Source organism: Coregonus lavaretus (genome assembly GCF_964263955.1).
Source record: "Coregonus lavaretus genome assembly, chromosome: 31".
NCBI classification, from domain to species: Eukaryota; Metazoa; Chordata; class Actinopteri; order Salmoniformes; family Salmonidae; genus Coregonus; species Coregonus lavaretus.
In genome coordinates, this window is record NC_140018.1 from 15,304,168 (window position 1) to 15,322,834 (window position 18,667).

General features: G+C 45.1%; 1 pseudogene across 1 annotated transcript in view; it reads right to left on the bottom strand.

The window, feature by feature from the left end:
* LOC311106780 (utrophin-like) overlaps nt 1–18,667 on the bottom strand; it is a 146,968-nt pseudogene that overhangs the window by 11,708 nt on the left and 116,593 nt on the right. Inside the window, exons 26-27 of the transcript XR_014615865.1 lie at nt 6,549–6,710; nt 5,731–5,977 (exon numbers count right to left, since the gene is read on the bottom strand). The product of XR_014615865.1 is annotated as an utrophin-like (transcript). The remainder of the gene's footprint in view (nt 1–5,730; nt 5,978–6,548; nt 6,711–18,667) is intronic.

Here is an 18,667-nt window from a genome sequence, read left to right on the forward strand (position 1 = left end):
GATAATGGGCCTCTGTACGCCTATGTATATATTCCATAAAAAAATCAGCCGTTTCCAGCTACAATAGCCATTTACAACATTAACAAGGTCTACACTGTATTTCTGATCAATTTGATGTTATTTTAATGGACAAGAAAATTGCTTTTCTTTCGAAAACAAGGAAATGTCTAAGTGACCCCAAACTTTTGAACGGTAGTGTACATGTACATATTACCTCAATTACCTCAGCTAAACTGTACCCCCGCACATTGACTCGGTACCGGTACCCCCTGTGTATAGCTGCGTTATTGTTATTTTATTGTGTTACTTTTTTAAACTTTATTTAGTAAATATTTTATTAACTCTTATTTTTCTTAAAACTGCTTTGATGGTTAAGGGCTTATAAGTAAGCATTTCACCTGTTGTATTCGGTGCATGTGGCAAATACAATTTGATTTGATTTGATTACAATTGATTCGGAGTTAAGAAAAGTCCCTTCAATACAACTACACTAAGTTGTAATATTGTAAAACTGTTGATGTTCTTGTTGTGATAAATCTAGACAACACATTTGTTTGGCCATAAACTGACAATGCTGGGCTGAAAATATGAAAATCTATTCTGTGAATGTCAGAGCACGTTTGTAGGATTAGTCATTCTCATTGATCCCTGTAAATTGGATTTGTTTCTCCCATCATGAAGTCAGGATCTGGCTACCTCAGGACTCTGGGCTCTAGAGGAAGTGGTGTGTGTGTGTGTGTGTGTCTTGCAAAGTTTAAATGAGGCCTTTATCCCCTAAGAATCAGCCGAGTCACGTTATCTTCCCCCAGGCGGAGGTTGCTTAATGCTCTGCCTCTGTTGTAACTAAATGAAGAAATGTAATGTTGACCTGTGAGCTCCCAGAATGTGCCTATATAAATAGTGCACCGAAGTATTTCAGGACCGTGGATTGCTACCGCTAGCCACTGTGGGAGAAAAGAGCTGACTGTTCAGCACCATGGCAGTGGAGAGCGCCACTACAGGCGGGCCACACCCAACAGCACTCATAATGAGCAGATTCCACAGACCTGTGTGGCTAACTGAGAAGAATGTTTGGCATGGGCAGGAACAGTTGGATTTTGATCATTGTTCCCATTCAATTTTCCCCAAATTTTAAAGTTGTAACGAACAGGGAAATAAACCTGGATATGATTTAACTACAAGTACTGCTTTAAGACTCCTGATTATCCACCACAGCTTCCAACTCCAGAGCCCCGAGTCAATACCTGCCTGCCAGCTGTTTACCAACTCTGACTGACTCCGTTTGGTTGGTTGGCTTTTATTTTCCACACACCTAAAAAGTCATCCAAACTTATTGAGTGATCAGGAGAGGCATAAACAGAGCAGAGATGGATTGGGTTACTGGATAGGGAGCGCTTAGTAGCCCTGGGATGAATACTCACGATACAGGGTTTTTTCTGCATCATAAAGGGGCTTTTATTTTGGTGATTGTTAGTTCTCAAAGATTATAAAAAAATATATTGGTCCATTATCTTTTCTACATACTTTATATCTGGTTTTAGTCGTTTAAGTTTACAATGAAAGCATTTTTCCATAAAAACAAAGTTAGGCGTCCCGAAAAAATGCTTAGGCGGCCCGCCCAAGGATTTTAATGGCACACAAATCCCTGTGATCAGGAATGAGTTATGATAAAAACAAGGCCACTTTCTAGGGCTGAGAAGGAATTGTTGTTGTTGTTGTTGCATGATCAGTGCAATAAAATGAATGCCACAGGTGGAACAAGCATGTTTGTGTGTGTGTTAGCACATCTGTTGCAGTGGCTGGCTGTCCGAGGTGGAGTGTGAGCAGTGGTGGAAAAAGTACCCAATTGTCATACTTGAGTAAAAGTAAAGATACCTTAACAGAAAGTTACTCAAGTAAAAGTGAAAGTCACCCAGTTAAATACTACTTGAGTAAAAGTCTAAATGTAATTGCTAAACTATACTTAAGTATCAAAAGTAAAAGTATGAATCATTTCAAATTCCTTATATAAAGCAAACCAGATGGCACCATTTTTTTGTTTTTAAAATGTACGGATAGCCAGGGGTACACTCCAACACTCAGACATAATTTACAAACGATGCATTTGTGTTTAGTGAGTCTGCCAGATCAGAGGCAGTAGGGATGACCACGTGTTCTCTTGATAAGTGTGTGAATTGGACCATTTTCCTGTCCTGCTAAGCACTCAACATGTAACAAGTACTTTTGGGTGTCAGGGAAAATGTATGGAGTAAAAAGTACATTATTTTCTTTAGAAATGTAGTGAAGTACGAACGAACTGCAAAAATCTCTGAAGCTGGAGACACTTATCTCCCTCAGTATCTTTAAGCATCAGTTGTCAGAGCAGCTTACCGATCACTGCACCTGTACACAGCCCATCTGTAATTAGCCCACCCAACTACCTCATCCCCATATTGTTATTTACATTGTTATTTATTTTGCTCATTTGCACCCCAGTATCTCTATTTGCACATCATCTTCTGCACATCTATCACTCCAGTGTTAATACTAAATTATAATTGTAATTATTTTGCACTATGGCCTATTGTAGGTAACAACACATCTGCCACACTGATCCTCAACACGAGGGCCTCAGGGGTGCGTTCTCAGTCCCCTCCTGTACTCCCTGTTCACCCATGACTGCATGGCCAGGCACGACTCCAACACCATCATTAAGTTTGCAGACGACACAATAGTGGTAGGCCTGATCACCGACAATGATGAGACAGCCTATAGGGAGGAGGTCAGAGACCTGGCCGTGTGGTGCCAGGATAACAACCTCTCCCTCAACGTGACCAAGGCAAAGGAGATGATTGTGGACTACAGGAAAAAAAAGAGGACTGAGCACGCCCCCATTCTCATTGACGGGGCTGTAGTGGAACAGGTTGAGAGCTTCAAGTTCCTTGGTGTCCACATCACCAACGAACTATCATGGTCCAAACACACCCAGACAGTCGTGAAGAGGGCACGACAAAGCCTGTTCCCCCTCAGGAGACTGAAAAGATTTGGCATGGGTCCTCAGATCCTCAAAAAGTTATACAGCTGCACCATCGAGAGCATCCTGACTGGTTGCATCACCGCCTGGTATGGCAACTGTTTGGCCTCCGACCGCAAGGCACTACAGAGGGTAGTGCGTACGGCCGATTACATCACTGGGGCCAAGCTTCCTGCCATCCAGGACCTCTATACCAGGCGGTGTCAGAGGAAGGCCCTCAAAATTGTCAAAGACTCCAGCCACCCTAGTCATAGACTGTTCTCTCTGCTAACGCACGGCAAGCGGTACTGGAGTGCCAAGTCTAGGTCCAAAAGACTTCTCAACAGCTTCTACCCCCAAGCCATAAGACTCCTGAACAGCTAATCATGGCTACCCAGACTATTTGCACTGCCACCCCACCCCATCTTTTTACGCTGCTGCTACTCTGTTAATTATTTATGCATAGTCACTTTAACTCTACCCACATGTACATATTACTTCAACTACCTCAACTAGCCGGTGCCCCCGCACATTGACTCTACACCAGTACCCCACTGTATACAGTGGGGAGAACAAGTATTTGATACACTGCCGATTTTGCAGGTTTTCCTACTTACAAAGCATGTAGAGGTCTGTAATTTTTATCATAGGTACACTTCAACTGTGAGAGACGGAATCTAAAACAAAAATCCAGAAAATCACATTGTATGATTTTTTAAATAATTAATTTGCATTTTATTGCATGACATAAGTATTTGATCACCTACCAATCAGTAAGAATTCCGGCTCTCACAGACCTGTTAGTTTTTCTTTAAGAAGCATTCCTGTTCTCCACTCATTACCTGTATTAACTGCACCTGTTTGAACTCGTTACCTGTATAAAAGACACCTGTCCACACACTCAATCAAACAGACTCCAACCTCTCCACAATGGCCAAGACCAGAGAGCTGTGTAAGGACATCAGGGATACAATTGTAGACCTGCACAAGGCAGGGATGGGCTACAGGACAATAGGCAAGCAGCTTGGTGAGAAGGCAACAACTGTTGGCGCAATTATTAGAAAATGGAAGAAGTTCAAGATGACGGTCAATCACCCTCGGTCTGGGGCTCCATGCAAGATCTCACCTCGTGGGGCATCAATGATCATGAGGAAGGTGAGGGATCAGCCCAGAACTACACGGCAGGACCTGGTCAATGACCTGAAGAGAGCTGGGACCACAGTCTCAAAGAAAACCATTAGTAACACACTACGCCGTCATGGATTAAAATCCTGCAGAGCACGCAAGGTCCCCCTGCTCAAGCCAGCGCATGTCCAGGCCCGTCTGAAGTTTGCCAATGACCATCTGGATGATCCAGAGGAGGAATGGGAGAAGGTCATGTGGTCTGATGAGACACAAATAGAGCTTTTTGGTCTAAACTCCACTCGCCGTGTTTGGAGGAAGAAGAAGGATGAGTACAACCCCAAGAACACCATTCCAACCGTGAAGCATGGAGGTGGAAACATCATTCTTTGGGGATGCTTTTCTGCAAAGGGGACAGGACGACTGCACCGTATTGAGGGGAGGATGGATGGGGCCATGTATCGCGAAGATCTTGGCCAACAACCTCCTTCCCTCAGTAAGAGCATTGAAGATGGGTCGTGGCTGGGTCTTCCAGCATGACAACGACCCGAAACACAGAGCCAGGGCAACTAAGGAGTGGCTCCGTAAGAAGCATCTCAAGGTCCTGGAGTGGCCTAGCCAGTCTCCAGACCTGAACCCAATAGAAAATATTTGGAAGGAGCTGAAAGTCCGTATTGCCCAGCGACAGCCCCGAAACCTGAAGGATCTGGAGAAGGTCTGTATGGAGGAGTGGGCCAAAATCTCTGCTGCTGCAGTGTGTGCAAACCTGGTCAAGACCTACAGGAAACGTATGATCTCTGTAATTCCAAACAAAGGTTTCTGTACCAAATATTAAGTTCTGCTTTTCTGATGTATCAAATACTTATGTTATTCAATAAAATGCAAATTAATTACTTAAAAATCATACAATGTGATTTTCTGGATTTTTGTTTTAGATTCCGTCTCTCACAGTTGAAGTGTACCTATGATAAAAATGACAGACCTCTACATGCTTTGTAAGTAGGAAAACATGCTAAATCAGCAGTGTATCAAATACTTGTTCTCCTCACTGTATATAGCCTCCCTACTGTTATTTTATTTTACTTCTGCTCTTTTTTTCTCAACACTTTTTTGTTGTTTTATTCTACTTTTTTATTTAAAATAAATGCACTGTTGGTTAAGGGCTGTAAGTAAGCATTTCACTGTAATGTCTGCACCTGTTGTATTCGGCGCATGTGGCCAATAAAATTGTATTTTATTTGATTTATTGCCTTACCTCCATAACTTACTACATTTGCACACACTGTATATAGATTTTCTATTGTGTTATTGACTGTGCGTTTTGTTTATTCCATATGTAACTCTGTGTTGTTGTTGTTTTTACCGCACTGCTTTGCTTTATCTTGGCCAGGTCGCAGTTGTAAATGAGAACTTGTTCTCAACTGGCTTACCTGGTTAAATAAAGGTTAAAAAAAAAGTAAAAGTAGTCAAAAATATAAATAGTAAAGTAAAGTACAGATACCCCCAAAAATTACTTAAGCAGTACTTTAAAGTATTTTTACTTAAGTACTTTACACCACTGAGTGTGAGCATGTGTGTGTGTGTATACTGTACGTGTCTCTCTATGTGTTGCCCACCTGGTGCAGTAGCTGTCTGAGCCGGTGGAGCTGGGACTCCAGCTGCTTGTTGTGCTCCTCCAGTTTGTGCATGCGGTCCTCCAGACGGCTCTTGTGCTGGCGCAGCAGTTTGGCCTCAGCCAGCAGGTCAGCCTCGCCAGGACCACCGGGGTGAGAGGACCCCTCAGGGTCCCAATGCCCCACAGACCCAGGCCCCCTCTGGCCCCCGTGCTGCTCCTTCAGCTGTTCATACTCCCTTTTCAGGGTCCTGGGGGAGTCACAAAGAGATGGGGTTAGGGAGATGCAGAAGTCAGACACACACACGGCTCACCACACAATCGCTCCGCACATATAATATGATGAACCCAACAGCACTACTAAAATCTTCCTGCCCCCCCCCCCCTCTCTCAGTACAATCCTATGTAAAGCCACTGTACAGAGAGGTCCTGGCCCTGTGTTCATCTCTGTCTGTTTAGAACTGTATAGAGCTGTGGCCTCCAGACTGACTGTGGTACTTTAACTGGCTTATAGCCTGGCTCATAAAGAAGACTGTGAGCAGTGCTAAATCACTCAGATACAGCAACTGCCTCAGACAGAAACACAGCAGCTCCAAGAACAATAGAGTGAGTGCACAGTCACCGTTGTCCTTACACTACCTCTATCCACCAATCAAAGAGGGAGAGGGAGAGAGAGATGAGGGGGGAGGAGCAAGAGCTGAGTGAGACAGCCTGAGGTGAGTGTGTGTGTGTGTGTGTGTGTGCTGAGCATCACTTTTAGTAAGAGGGCGGAACACAGTAGTGCTGACATTTGACAGACTACTCCGTTGACCTATCGCGTACTTCTGCTCGTCCTCCAGGCGCTGGATGATTCGCTCCAGCTCTCCACGCTCCTCCCTCTCCACAGCCTGTAGGATCTGGGCGGGGCTCTGCGGCTGGCTGCAGGGAGACCCCTCCCCCCCAAGGGTCTGGCAGTACTGCAGGATCAGAGCATGCTCATCGTCCCTATGGGGAAATATACACAAATGAGCTAATAACACATGTACTTGTTGTCATTCTACAAGAGCTTCATTATATTAAATACATTGTGCGAGAGCGTGCTCCACCTCGATCAAAGTTTAAGTTCAAAGAGCTTTGTTGTCAATCTTGATTGTCTTTCCATTACACAGGCTCAGTGGCTTTAACTTGAGCTTTGGCTGTTGTAGGACTGTACTGTATGGCTGGGAGCTTTAGATACTCCCTGCAACACAGATATGTTCATCTCTACCATCAGATAACCACATGACAGAGATAGAAAGGAGAGGGAGAGAGAAGGGGGAGAAAGTGAAGACAGATGGGGAGACAGATGGGGAGAGAGGGGGAGAAAGTGAAGACAGATGGGGAGAGAGGGGGTGAAAGTGAAGACAGATGGGGAGAGAGGGGCTGAAAGTGAAGACAGATGGGGAGAGAGGGGCTGAAAGTGAAGACAGATGGGGAGAGGGGGAGAAAGTGAAGACAGATGGGGAGAGAGGGGGTGAAAGTGAAGAAAGATGGGGAGAGAGGGGGAGAAAGTGAAGACAGATGGGGAGAAAGGGGGAGACAGATGGGGAGAGAGGGGGTGAAAGTGAAGACAGATGGGGAGAAAGTGAAGACAGATGGGGAGAGAGGGGGAGACAGATGGGGAGAGAGGGGGTGAAAGTGAAGACAGATGGGGAGAAAGTGAAGACAGATGGGGAGAGAGGGGGTGAAAGTGAAGACAGATGGGGAGAGAGGGGGTGGAAGTGAAGACAGATGGGGAGAAAGTGAAGACAGATGGGGAGAGAGGGGGTGAAAGTGAAGACAGATGGGGAGAAAGTGAAGACAGATGGGGAGAGAGGGGCTGAAAGTGAAGACAGATGGGGAGAGAGGGGGAGAAAGTGAAGACAGATGGGGAGAGAGGGGGTGGAAGTGAAGACAGATGGGGAGAGAGGGGGAGAAAGTGAAGACAGATGGGGAGAGAGGGGGAGAAAGTGAAGACAGATGGGGAGAGAGGGGGAGACAGATGGGGAGAGAGGGGGTGAAAGTAAAGACAGATGGGGAGAGAGGGGGTGAAAGTGAAGACAGATGGGGAGAGAGGGGGTGAAAGTGAAGACAGATGGGGAGAGAGGGGGAGAAAGTGAAGACAGATGGGGAGAGAGGGGGTGAAAGTGAATAAAGATGGGGAGAGAGGGGGAGAAAGTGAAGACAGATGGGGAGAGAGGGGAGAAAGTGAAGACAGATGGGGAGAGAGGGGTGAAAGTGAAGACAGATGGGGAGAGAGGGGGAGAAAGTGAAGACAGATGGGAGAGAGGGGGAGACAGATGGGGAGAGAGGGGGTGAAAGTGAAGACAGATGGGGAGAAAGTGAAGACAGATGGGGAGAGAGGGGGTGAAAGTGAAGACAGATGGGGAGAGAGGGGGAGAAAGTGAAGACAGATGGGGAGAGAGGGGGTGAAAGTGAAGACAGATGGGGAGAGAGGGGGAGAAAGTGAAGACAGATGGGGAGGGAGGGGGTGAAAGTGAAGACAGATGGGGAGAGAGGGGGTGAAAGTGAAGACAGATGGGGAGAGAGGGGTTCAAAGTGAAGACAGATGGGGAGAAAGTGAAGACAGATGGGGAGAGAGGGGGTGAAAGTGAAGACAGATGGGGAGAGAGGGGGAGAAAGTGAAGACAGATGGGGAGAGGGGGAGAAAGTGAAGACAGATGGGGAGAGAGGGGGAGAAAGTGAAGACAGATGGGGAGAGAGGGGGAGAGAGTGAAGAAAGATGGGAGAGAGGGGGAGACAGATGGGGAGAGAGGGGGTGAAAGTGGAGACAGATGGGGAGAGTGGGGGTGAAAGTGAAGACAGATGGGGAGAGAGGGGGTGAAAGTGAAGACAGATGGGGAGAGAGGGGGTGAAAGTGAAGACAGATGGGGAGAGAGTGGGAGAAAGTGAAGACAGATGGGGAGAGGGGGAGAAAGTGAAGACAGATGGGGAGAGGGGGAGACAGATGGGGAGAGAGGGGGTGAAAGTGAAGACAGATGGGGAGAGAGGGGGAGAAAGTGAAGACAGATGGGGAGAGAGGGGGAGAAAGTGAAGACAGATGGGGAGAGAGGGGGTGAAAGTGAAGACAGATGGGGAGAGAGGGGGTGAAAGTGAAGACAGATGGGGAGAGGGGGAGAAAGTGAAGACAGATGGGGAGAGGGGGAGACAGATGGGGAGAGAGGGGGTGAAAGTGAAGACAGATGGGGAGAAAGTGAAGACAGATGGGGAGAGAGGGGGTGAAAGTGAAGACAGATGGGGAGAGAGGGGGAGACAGATGGGGAGAGAGGGGGAGAAAGTGAAGACAGATGGGGAGCGAGGGGGTGGAAGTGAAGACAGATGGGGAGAGAGGGGGAGACAGATGGGGAGAGAGGGGGTGAAAGTGAAGACAGATGGGGAGAGAGGGGGTGAAAGTGAAGACAGATGGGGAGAGAGGGGGAGAAAGTGAAGACAGATGGGGAGAGAGGGGGAGAAAGTGAAGACAGATGGGGAGAGAGGGGGTGAAAGTGAAGACAGATGGGGAGAAAGTGAAGACAGATGGGGAGAGAGGGGGAGAAAGTGAAGACAGATGGGGAGAGAGGGGGTGAAAGTGAAGACAGATGGGGAGAGGGGGGGTGAAAGTGAAGACAGATGGGGAGAGAGGGGGAGAAAGTGAAGACAGATGGGGAGAGAGGGGGAGAAAGTGAAGACAGATGGGGAGAGAGGGGGTGAAAGAGAGAGAGAATGATGGCTCCAAGTTTTTCTGTGTCATATTTGGGTGATCTGCGGTGGCAGGTCTTCCTAAACCACAGCTGTCACCTTTACTCTAACTAACACACACACACACACACACACACACACACACACACACACACACACACACAGCCCCAGGGATTATAGGGATTAAACTTTTGCAAACCATCACACACACACGTGCACAGAGGGGTAGGATTACTGAACCCCCTGTCCATTACCACAGGAAGTGCCAACCATCGCCAGAGCCACACTGACAACCAGAGAGACTGTTTCCATTTGGCCAAGCTGAAAGCAGTGGTTTTAACTGGATGCCATGTTGGCTCTCCCTGGATAAATTCGATCCATCCATTCACAATGTGTATTGACAATCCAGTTCTCATTCTGTGGCTTGGCTAGCTAGTTAGCGTTTAAAAAAAAGTATATAGCGTCATTAGCATGGCTAGGCTAAGCTAGGCTACCAAACACCATCTGGCTAACACAGCGCCTACTTCCTGATGTACGGCATCCAGGAGACACATTACAGAACCCAGACACAGCATTTCATAAACGTCCCAAGTATTCAGGTCCTCATTAACATTACATGGATATTCAGAGTGTTCAGGATATGAATGGATTCCTGGACAAAAAATATTTTGTTTCACAGGCGGATCTATTGTGTTGGCAAGGACGTGGACACCTACTCTTGGAGAAATATGGCTAAAAGCCTCTGATGACGGGATAGAGTATAGAGTGGTGAGGAGGAATAGGAGCTCCGTGGACCCTTCGTGTCCGGAAGTAATTTAGCCATTGGCGCTTTGTAGAGTTACTATTTTCTAAATGTTTCGCGTGTCAATTAACTCGTGAAGTTTCTGGATTACTCATTATATTAATAAAGTCCGATTTAATCAACAAATACGATAGTCAGTTTTAAAAAGGTCAAGGGTACATACAGTGAGGGAAAAAAGTATTTGATCCCCTGCTGATTTTGTACGTTTGCACACTGACAAAGAAATTATCAGTCTATAATTTTAATGGTACGTTTATTTGAACAGTGAGAGGCCAGAATAACAACAAAAAAATCCAGAAAAACGCATGTCAAAAATGTTATACATTTATTTGCATTTTAAGGAGGGAAATAAGTATTTGACCCCCTCTCAGTCAGAAAGATTTCTGGCTCCCAGGTGTCTTTTATACAGGTAACGAGCTGAGATTAGGAGCACACTCTTAAAAGGAGTATTCCTAATCTCAGCTTGTTACCTGTATAAAAGACACGTGTCCACAGAAGCAATCAATCAATCAGATTCCAAACTCTCCACCATGGCCAAGACCATAGAGCTCTCCAAGGATGTCAGGGACAAGATTGTAGACCTACACAAGGCTGGAATGGGCTACAAGACCATCGCCAAGCAGCTTGGTGAGAAGGTGACAAGAGTTGGTGCGATTATTCGCAAATGGAAGAAACACAAAATAACTGTCAATCTCCATAGGCCTGAGGCTCCATGCAAGATCTCACCTCGTGGAGTTGCAATGATCATGAGAACAGTGAGGAATCAGCCCAGAACTACAGGGGAGGATCTTGTCAATGATCTCAAGGCAGCTGGGACCATAGTCACCAAGAAAATAATTGGTAACACACTACGCCGTGAAGGACTGAAATCCTGCAGCGCCCGCAAGGTCCCCCTGCTCAAGAAAGCACATATACAGGCCCGTCTGAAGTTTGCCAATGAACATCTGAATGATTCAGAGGAGAACTGGGTGAAAGTGTTGTGGTCAGATGAGACCAAAATCGAGCTCTTTGGCATCAACTCAACTCGGCGTGTTTGGAGGAGGAGGAATGCTGCCTATGACCCGAAGAACACCATCCCCACCGTCAAACATGGAGGTGGAAACATTATGCTTTGGGGGTGTTTTTCTGCTAAGGGGACAGGACAACTTCACCGCATCAAAGGGACGATGGACGGGGCCATGTACCGTCAAATATTGGGTGAGAACCTCCTTCCCTCAGCCAGGGCATTGAAAATGGGTCGTGGATGGGTATTCCAGCATGACAATGACCCAAAACACATGGCCAAGGCAACAAAGGAGTGGCTCAAGAAGAAGCACATTAAGGTCCTGGAGTGGCCTAGCCAATCTCCAGACCTTAATCCCATAGAAAATGTGTGGAGGGAGCTGAAGGTTGAAGTTGATCTGCAAAGAGGAGTGGGACAAAATCCCTCCTGAGATGTGTGCAAACCTGATGGCCAACTACAAGAAACGTCTGACCTCTGTGATTGCCAACAAGGGTTTTGCCATCAAGTACTAAGTCATGTTTTGCAGCAGGGTCAAATACTTATTTCCCTCATTAAAATGCAAATCAATTTATAACATTTTTGACATGCGTTTTTCTGGATTTTGTTGTTGTTATTCTGTCTCTCACTGTTCAAATAAACCTACCATTAAAATTATAGACTGATCATGTCTTTGTCAGTAGGCAAACGTACAAAATCAGCAGGGGATCAAATACTTTTTTCCCTCACTGTATCTGGCTGTGTTGGTAAAATCACTACATATCCCATTGAGCCAAGCGGAGAGAGAGAAGTCAGAAACGTCCAGCTAATCTTACGCCAATTAAGTGGCAATGAAGCAAACTGAAGTGGCAATGATATCCTTCGCCACCGTCGTCTTACGACAGATATCTCGAACCAGTCATTATTAATCTACAAAACAAAATTTGTTTCCAGCTAATTTCTTAGTTACATGATTGTATTACTAGCATAGGAAATTTGAGGGTGCAGTATTTCTGAAGTTTGGCAATGAGAACGAAAACTTGAATAGTTCAGCTAGCCAGCTAGCTTACCCAGGGAAAACAAGCTCAGGCCTAGTGTGCATGTTAGCCCAGCTGGGCTAATTCAGGAGACAAATTGTAGTTTTTATGCCCTGATATCAGGAGCTGGCGGCAAAAAGTTTGATTAAACAATTTAGAGTGAAACTAATAAATAAGATTACTTATATTTAAGGAGGGCGAATTGATTTATACAATCCCGAAATCAGCTGTAACTCTCAATAGTCAAACAAAGCTTAAAACGATGTTTGAGTGAACCTGAATCCAGAAAATGAATGGCGAAGTCGCTTCCAGACCCAGTAGACTCCTCATCCTCACCACTATTGAAATGTTATAAACAAGAGCCAAGAACTGTGACTGAAATACCACAGCCGTACAGGTATTCAGGTTCTCCATGATATTCTATAGATGAAGAGCCTAACTTGTCAGTCAGTGTGATGGCTGTCTGCCTCAAGGCTAAGGGCTGTGATCTTGTGTAGGAATGGAATGCACTATGAAGGTATGAATGTACAATGAAGTTATAAACCTATGAAGTTCAATAGAAATTCAGTTCTTCCTCCCTCTGCACCGTGTGATCGATGCTTCCATTAGTGCTCACTCCACCACACAGAGCTTCACACACACATGCCTGACAAACACCCCTCTCATCTCAAAGACATGTTATCTATCGATCTTCTTTTCATTATAAAATGAGTGTCATGCCTAAAATCACTGAGACGTAGATAATGACATAAGAGCCAGGCGGAGAGGAGAGGGGAGATAAACATCTAAACATTATACACATTACAGAACGGCCATTTTATTAGGTACACCCATCTAGTACCGGGTCGGACCCCGCTTTGCCTCCAGAACAGCCTGAATTCTTCGGGGCATTCTAGTTGCTGCAGATTGGACGGCGGTACATTAATGCTGCGAACAGCCTGTTCCATCTTATCACAAAGATTAGGTTGAGGTCTGGGGACTGTGCAGGCCACTCAATGAACTCGCTGTCATGTTCCAAGCAATGTTTTTCCACTCCTCAAATTGTCCAGTGTTGGTGATCGCGTGCTCACTGGAGCCTGCATTAGCTCATCTGTGCAATTGTCTGCTGCAATAGCTCATCTGTTACAAGGATCGACAAGTTGTGCATTCCGAGATCCCATTCTGCACACCACTGTTGTACTACGGTGTGTTCTTTTTCAGTTTGTGGCCCGCCTGTTAGCTTGCATGATTCTTGCCATTCTCCTTCGAGCTCTCTCATCAATTAGCTGTTTTTGCCCACAGGACTGCCACTAACTGGATGTTTTTTGTTTGTCGCAGCATTCTCAGTAAACCCTAGCTGAGGAGGGCGGCCGTTTCTGAGATACTGGATCCGGCGCGCCTGGCACCGACGATCATACCCCGCTCAAAATCGCTTAAGTCACTCGTTTTGCCCATTCTAATGTTCAATCAAACAGTAACTGAATGCCTTGATGCCCGCTTTATATAGCATCCATGGCCACGAGACTCACTGACTGTAGGAGCGATCCATTTTCGTGTGGTGTACCTAATAAACTGTGTATGATGAGGGAGGATATATGGAGAGGGAAGACAGGAACTGTGAAGAGATGCTCATATAGGGAGGGCCAGGGTGAAACCTCGACCATACTGGGAGCAACCAATTAAATAGTGAGTGAGTGAGTGAGAGAGAGCACGAAAGAGAGCGAGAGATAGAAAGAGAGAGAATGCGAGAGAATGGGAGAGAGAGAGAGGATGCGGGAGAGAATGCGAGAGAGAGAGAGAGAGAGAGAGAGAATGCAAGAAAGGGAGAGGTAGTGTTAGAGAAGGACAGTGTTGGTTTGCTTTAGTTAAACAATGGGTTCAGGGCTCTGTGCCTAGAACATCACAAAGCACATGCAGATCAATGAAGCTGAGAGCCCAAATTAGGCCCAGAAAACATCAACTCTTTCATGCCATACTTACGATGAGATTTCAAACCCTTTCTCTAGTGGGACCGGTGCTATGGAGTTGTTTGAGTGGAAGTTTGAGGGGGAGCAGAGGATGGTGGCTTCAAATAGTTCATTTCAGAGCATTTTTGTTTTGTTTTTCTCTGTGATGCAAAGCAGGGTATATTGAGTTCAGAGTTGAATGAGAAGCCTGGTTTAAGCCCAAAGGTAAAGCTTGATACTACTAGAGCCAAATCAGATGATGTGTAAGAGAGTGGACCAGAGGGAGGGAGAGAGGGACTGTACAGAGAGAGAAAGGGAGGTTCAGAGGGAGAGGGAGAGAAAAACATAGATAGAAAGAAAGACAAAGAAAGACAGACAGAAATTATTATCATTATTATTATTATTATTATTATTATCAGAAAGAAAGAAAGAGTGAGACAGAGAGAGAGAGAGAGAGAGAGAGAGAGAGAGAGAGAGAGAAAGAGAGAGAGAGAGAGATTGAAAGTGAGGGGAAGGAGACAGAGAAGAGAGGAAGGACAAGCCGAGAGAGTCCTGTTTCCTTGGTGATTAACAGCAGCATCAATGACAACACTGAGCCTTGGCTGGAGATAACACAAGATAAGCAGCTCTCTGGCTTTCTCATTAAGGCTTTTCTACCAGATAAAACGCCTGGACACAAATGCATAGCAGGGCACACACACACACACACACATGCACGCACATGTGAGCACACACCCACGCACACATGTACGCATGCACAAAAGCAAGAACACACACAAAATAATGCTTTTTAGCCTATTAAATGATGGAAATACCAGTCGATGGAAATACATTTGACAGGTCATGCTTAACGGTCTATAGGTTAATTTGCATAATTTTGTGGAATTAAATTGGAGCGTGTGTACAGTATATTTGTTATGTATCTTATTTATCACACGCGTACAGCATACAGATACAGAGCCTTTGAGTGGAGAATCTATCAGACAGTGCCAGAGCTGCAGCTGCAGCATCTTGTGGTGCTTTCAAGACAACTGGGAACTCTGAAAAGTATGAGGTCAAATCATGACGTCTGTGATCTTCAGGTCAGAAAGTCAGAGCTCTAGAAAGAGGCCCGAGTTCCTGAGTTGGAATTCTGAGTAGTTTTTTTTTCCCAGTTCCCAGTTGTCTTGAACACACTGAAGTCGTAAGTCTGACATTTTCAGAGTTACCAGTTGTTATAAACACGGCATCAAATGGCAATAGAAGGCAGGCTTCATCAGTGCGTCACACACCACTTTGTAATGAGCTGGAGGCAGTATGCATTTTGAAAACATATATTTAATTGTTTGAAACCTGAACATTTTAATACATATGAGGCATTTCTTACCTTGCTTCAAAGTAGCCTATTAGATCTCCTCTCTTTCTAAATTTCTAACGGATATTTTTATCTCTGTCACATGAAACTGCTCGCATGTGCAGGGCCCTTTTGACAACAGTGTTTTCCTCTAATTACATTATAGAATGAACACTCACACCTAGTCTACTGCCTTGTGCGTATTGCTGAGCTTATAATGTGAAGAAATAATATTTTATCAACATTTTAAGATAAATGTTCTGATCTGTTGCAACAGACTCATTGCTTTTTAAAGTTTATTTTATGTAGCCTAGGTCTACTGGTTGTATGAATTTGGGATCTATCTTCCCAAAACTGTCCCAGAGTCTGTTTGGAATATTTATTTCTCGACAAGCTGACCAATAGAATAGGTAGCTTATACTTTTCTCCTATAGTGGATTGACATAGGCTAGTGATTTTGCTGTTCATTACTCGTCTTGTTGGCTGAGGAAAAGTAAATGTGGACAGTTTTTCTAACATGTTTAAAGTGCACATCAGAATTCGGTAAGAAGGAACGCACATCATTGCATCCTTGACTTGCATGTTCTGTTAATATGAATGACCATATTCTAAATGGGATTTCTGTCATTCTGAGCAACGTGGGTAGATGACCTAATCAGGTTACACACCCAATGCATAAGGGTCCGGTAAATTTCTCAAATGTCCGGTAAATTAAAATGTCCGGCGCCACATTTTCCAAACGGAAACCCCGACACACACACACATAATTAATGACAGAATATGTGTGTGTATCAGTGTCTGTGTGTATAAGTGTGTGTTTATATGTGTGTGTGTATCAGTGTGTGTATCAGTGTGTGTGAGCATGCTCAGACTCAGATGGAGGAGTTGGAGAGATGAAGAGGCTCTAGAGATCAAGCGTAGGTGGAACAGAATTAGATCCAACTTTAAAAAAACACATGAAATCAAAAAGCGTGAAATAAAAGGGAATCAGAATTAATCCTTAGCGGAGTACAAGCTGTTCAAACACCCCACACAAGCAAATTGATGATTGGCTGCGTTCAGATCAGCTTAGACAGGATTTACGGGCGTTTAAAATGCTTGTCCACAGATTCCAGGCACTTGATCCTTTTAAAGGAAGCGTCGCTAACTCACCTTTTAACATTGACACAAGAATGAAGTGTGACATTAGACCTACTGCTATATTTCATTTTGGGTTTAGACAAAAATTGACAAATTGTGTCCTTATCCCAAAATGGCTGACACACTTTGCCATTTAGCATTACCTGTCAAACAATCAAATACAATGTACTCTCAAAAAAGTGTAAAATCATGATGAAAGTAGGCCATATAATGGGATATTAGCTGAATAGACAGGTAGAACATATTGACAGTGGTTATACATACTGAGCTGATGTGAGAAAAAACAGGACGAGAGGATAAATGGTTGGAGCCTGGAGGGTGTTTTTACTCTGCTACTTCTAATGGACCTATCACATTAACTTTCTTCTTCCTCATCATCATCACCTCATTATCACCGACTGTGTCTAGTCCTGTTCCTGTAAATTTTTTAAAATCTCTCTCTCTCTCTCTCCCTCTCTCCCTCTCTCCCTCTCTCCCTCCCTCCCTCCTCCTCCCCCTCCCCCTCCCCCTCCCCCTCCCTCTCCCTCTCCCTCTCCCTCTCATCTGGAGCAGAGAGTAAAATCAGAGCAGAAAAGCACGTTCTGTCCATTACCGTGGTGAAACGGTACTTTGGGGAGTCTCAAGCACCGCCTGTTTTAAAATAGAGCTTTTAAGCGGAGAGGGCAGGTGGACAGAGGGAGGTGTGGGGGCAGACGGACAGAGGGAGGTGTGGGGGCAGACGGACAGAGGGAGGTGTAGGGGCAGGCGGCTGAAGGGAACACACACACGTGCATACACAGACACACGTGAGTGTGTAAAGTTGGTCGCGCTGCGAGAATCAAGACCCTAGTCTACCAACGCTGCCTGTCTCTATCTCGCTCTCTCTCCTCCTATCTTTCTGTCACTCTCTTCCCTCTCTCTCTCTCCAATCTGTCTATCGTGCTTACTGTCTCTGATTCTAGTTCTCTCACGCAGTTGTCTCTAGCTCCCTCAAACACTCCATATGCTCTTTCGTGTGTGGGTAGATTTTTTTGGCAACGTTTCCTCACTGAAAACCATTTCCAAATCCCACTTCAGTGCACACGCATTCACACGCACACGGGATATCTGCAGATTTCAGCTCTCATTCTCCCTCTTATCAGAGCATGTTGAGAGATCATCTCATTCTAACCTGTCTAAACACAGGACCACAGAGGGTGTACAGAGACCTCCAACCAGCATCACAGTGTGTGTGTGAGAGACCTCAGAGGGCATCGGAGTTTAGAGAACTCATTCCCCCGATTAGGATCTCAGCTGGGAATAGGTCTTAACGTGCCCTCCAGACAGCTTTAAGGGAACATCTAAAGAAACACTCAACCTCTCTCTCTCACACACACACACACAAATCTGGAGCTTCAGCACGTTCCCTCTCTTTGTACTGCTAACCGCCTCTCTATCTTTTGTCATCCCTTCTCCCTCTCTCACCCAGTCTTTTCTTTCTAAACTTCTCTTTCCATAACACTCTTCCCACTCCAAAGTCATTAATTTTTATCTTTATCAAAGCAAACCATCTTTCTCTCCGTAACATATCCCTCTCTCTTACCCACTCTTTTCATCGTTATCTTTCTTCCCCTGTGCGTAATTGAAACTTCTTTCCTCCCTTTCAGTTCTTCCGTCTCCCATTCTCTTTCTCACCCACCTTGTTTTCCCTCCTCCCTCTTTCCAATGTATTGTTTTCTGCCTCTTCAGTTACTATCATCAGAGCTCCATAGACCAGATAATGACAATAATAATCATTATATTTTTGATACGACACTCAAAGCTCTAACACATGAATGAACAGAGAGACTTTTATATACTATGGCAGGGTGAGCGACGTACTGTAGTGTAACGCCACAGTCCACTGGGCCACACATAACACAGGTAGTGAGGACAGCGATATGAAGTTCATAAGTCTAACCTCAAGGTTGACAGGTAGGTGGACAGAGTCTAATGGTTATTTACAGGTAGGTGGACAGAGTCTAATGGTTATTTACAGGTAGGTGGACAGAGTCTAATGGTTATTTACAGG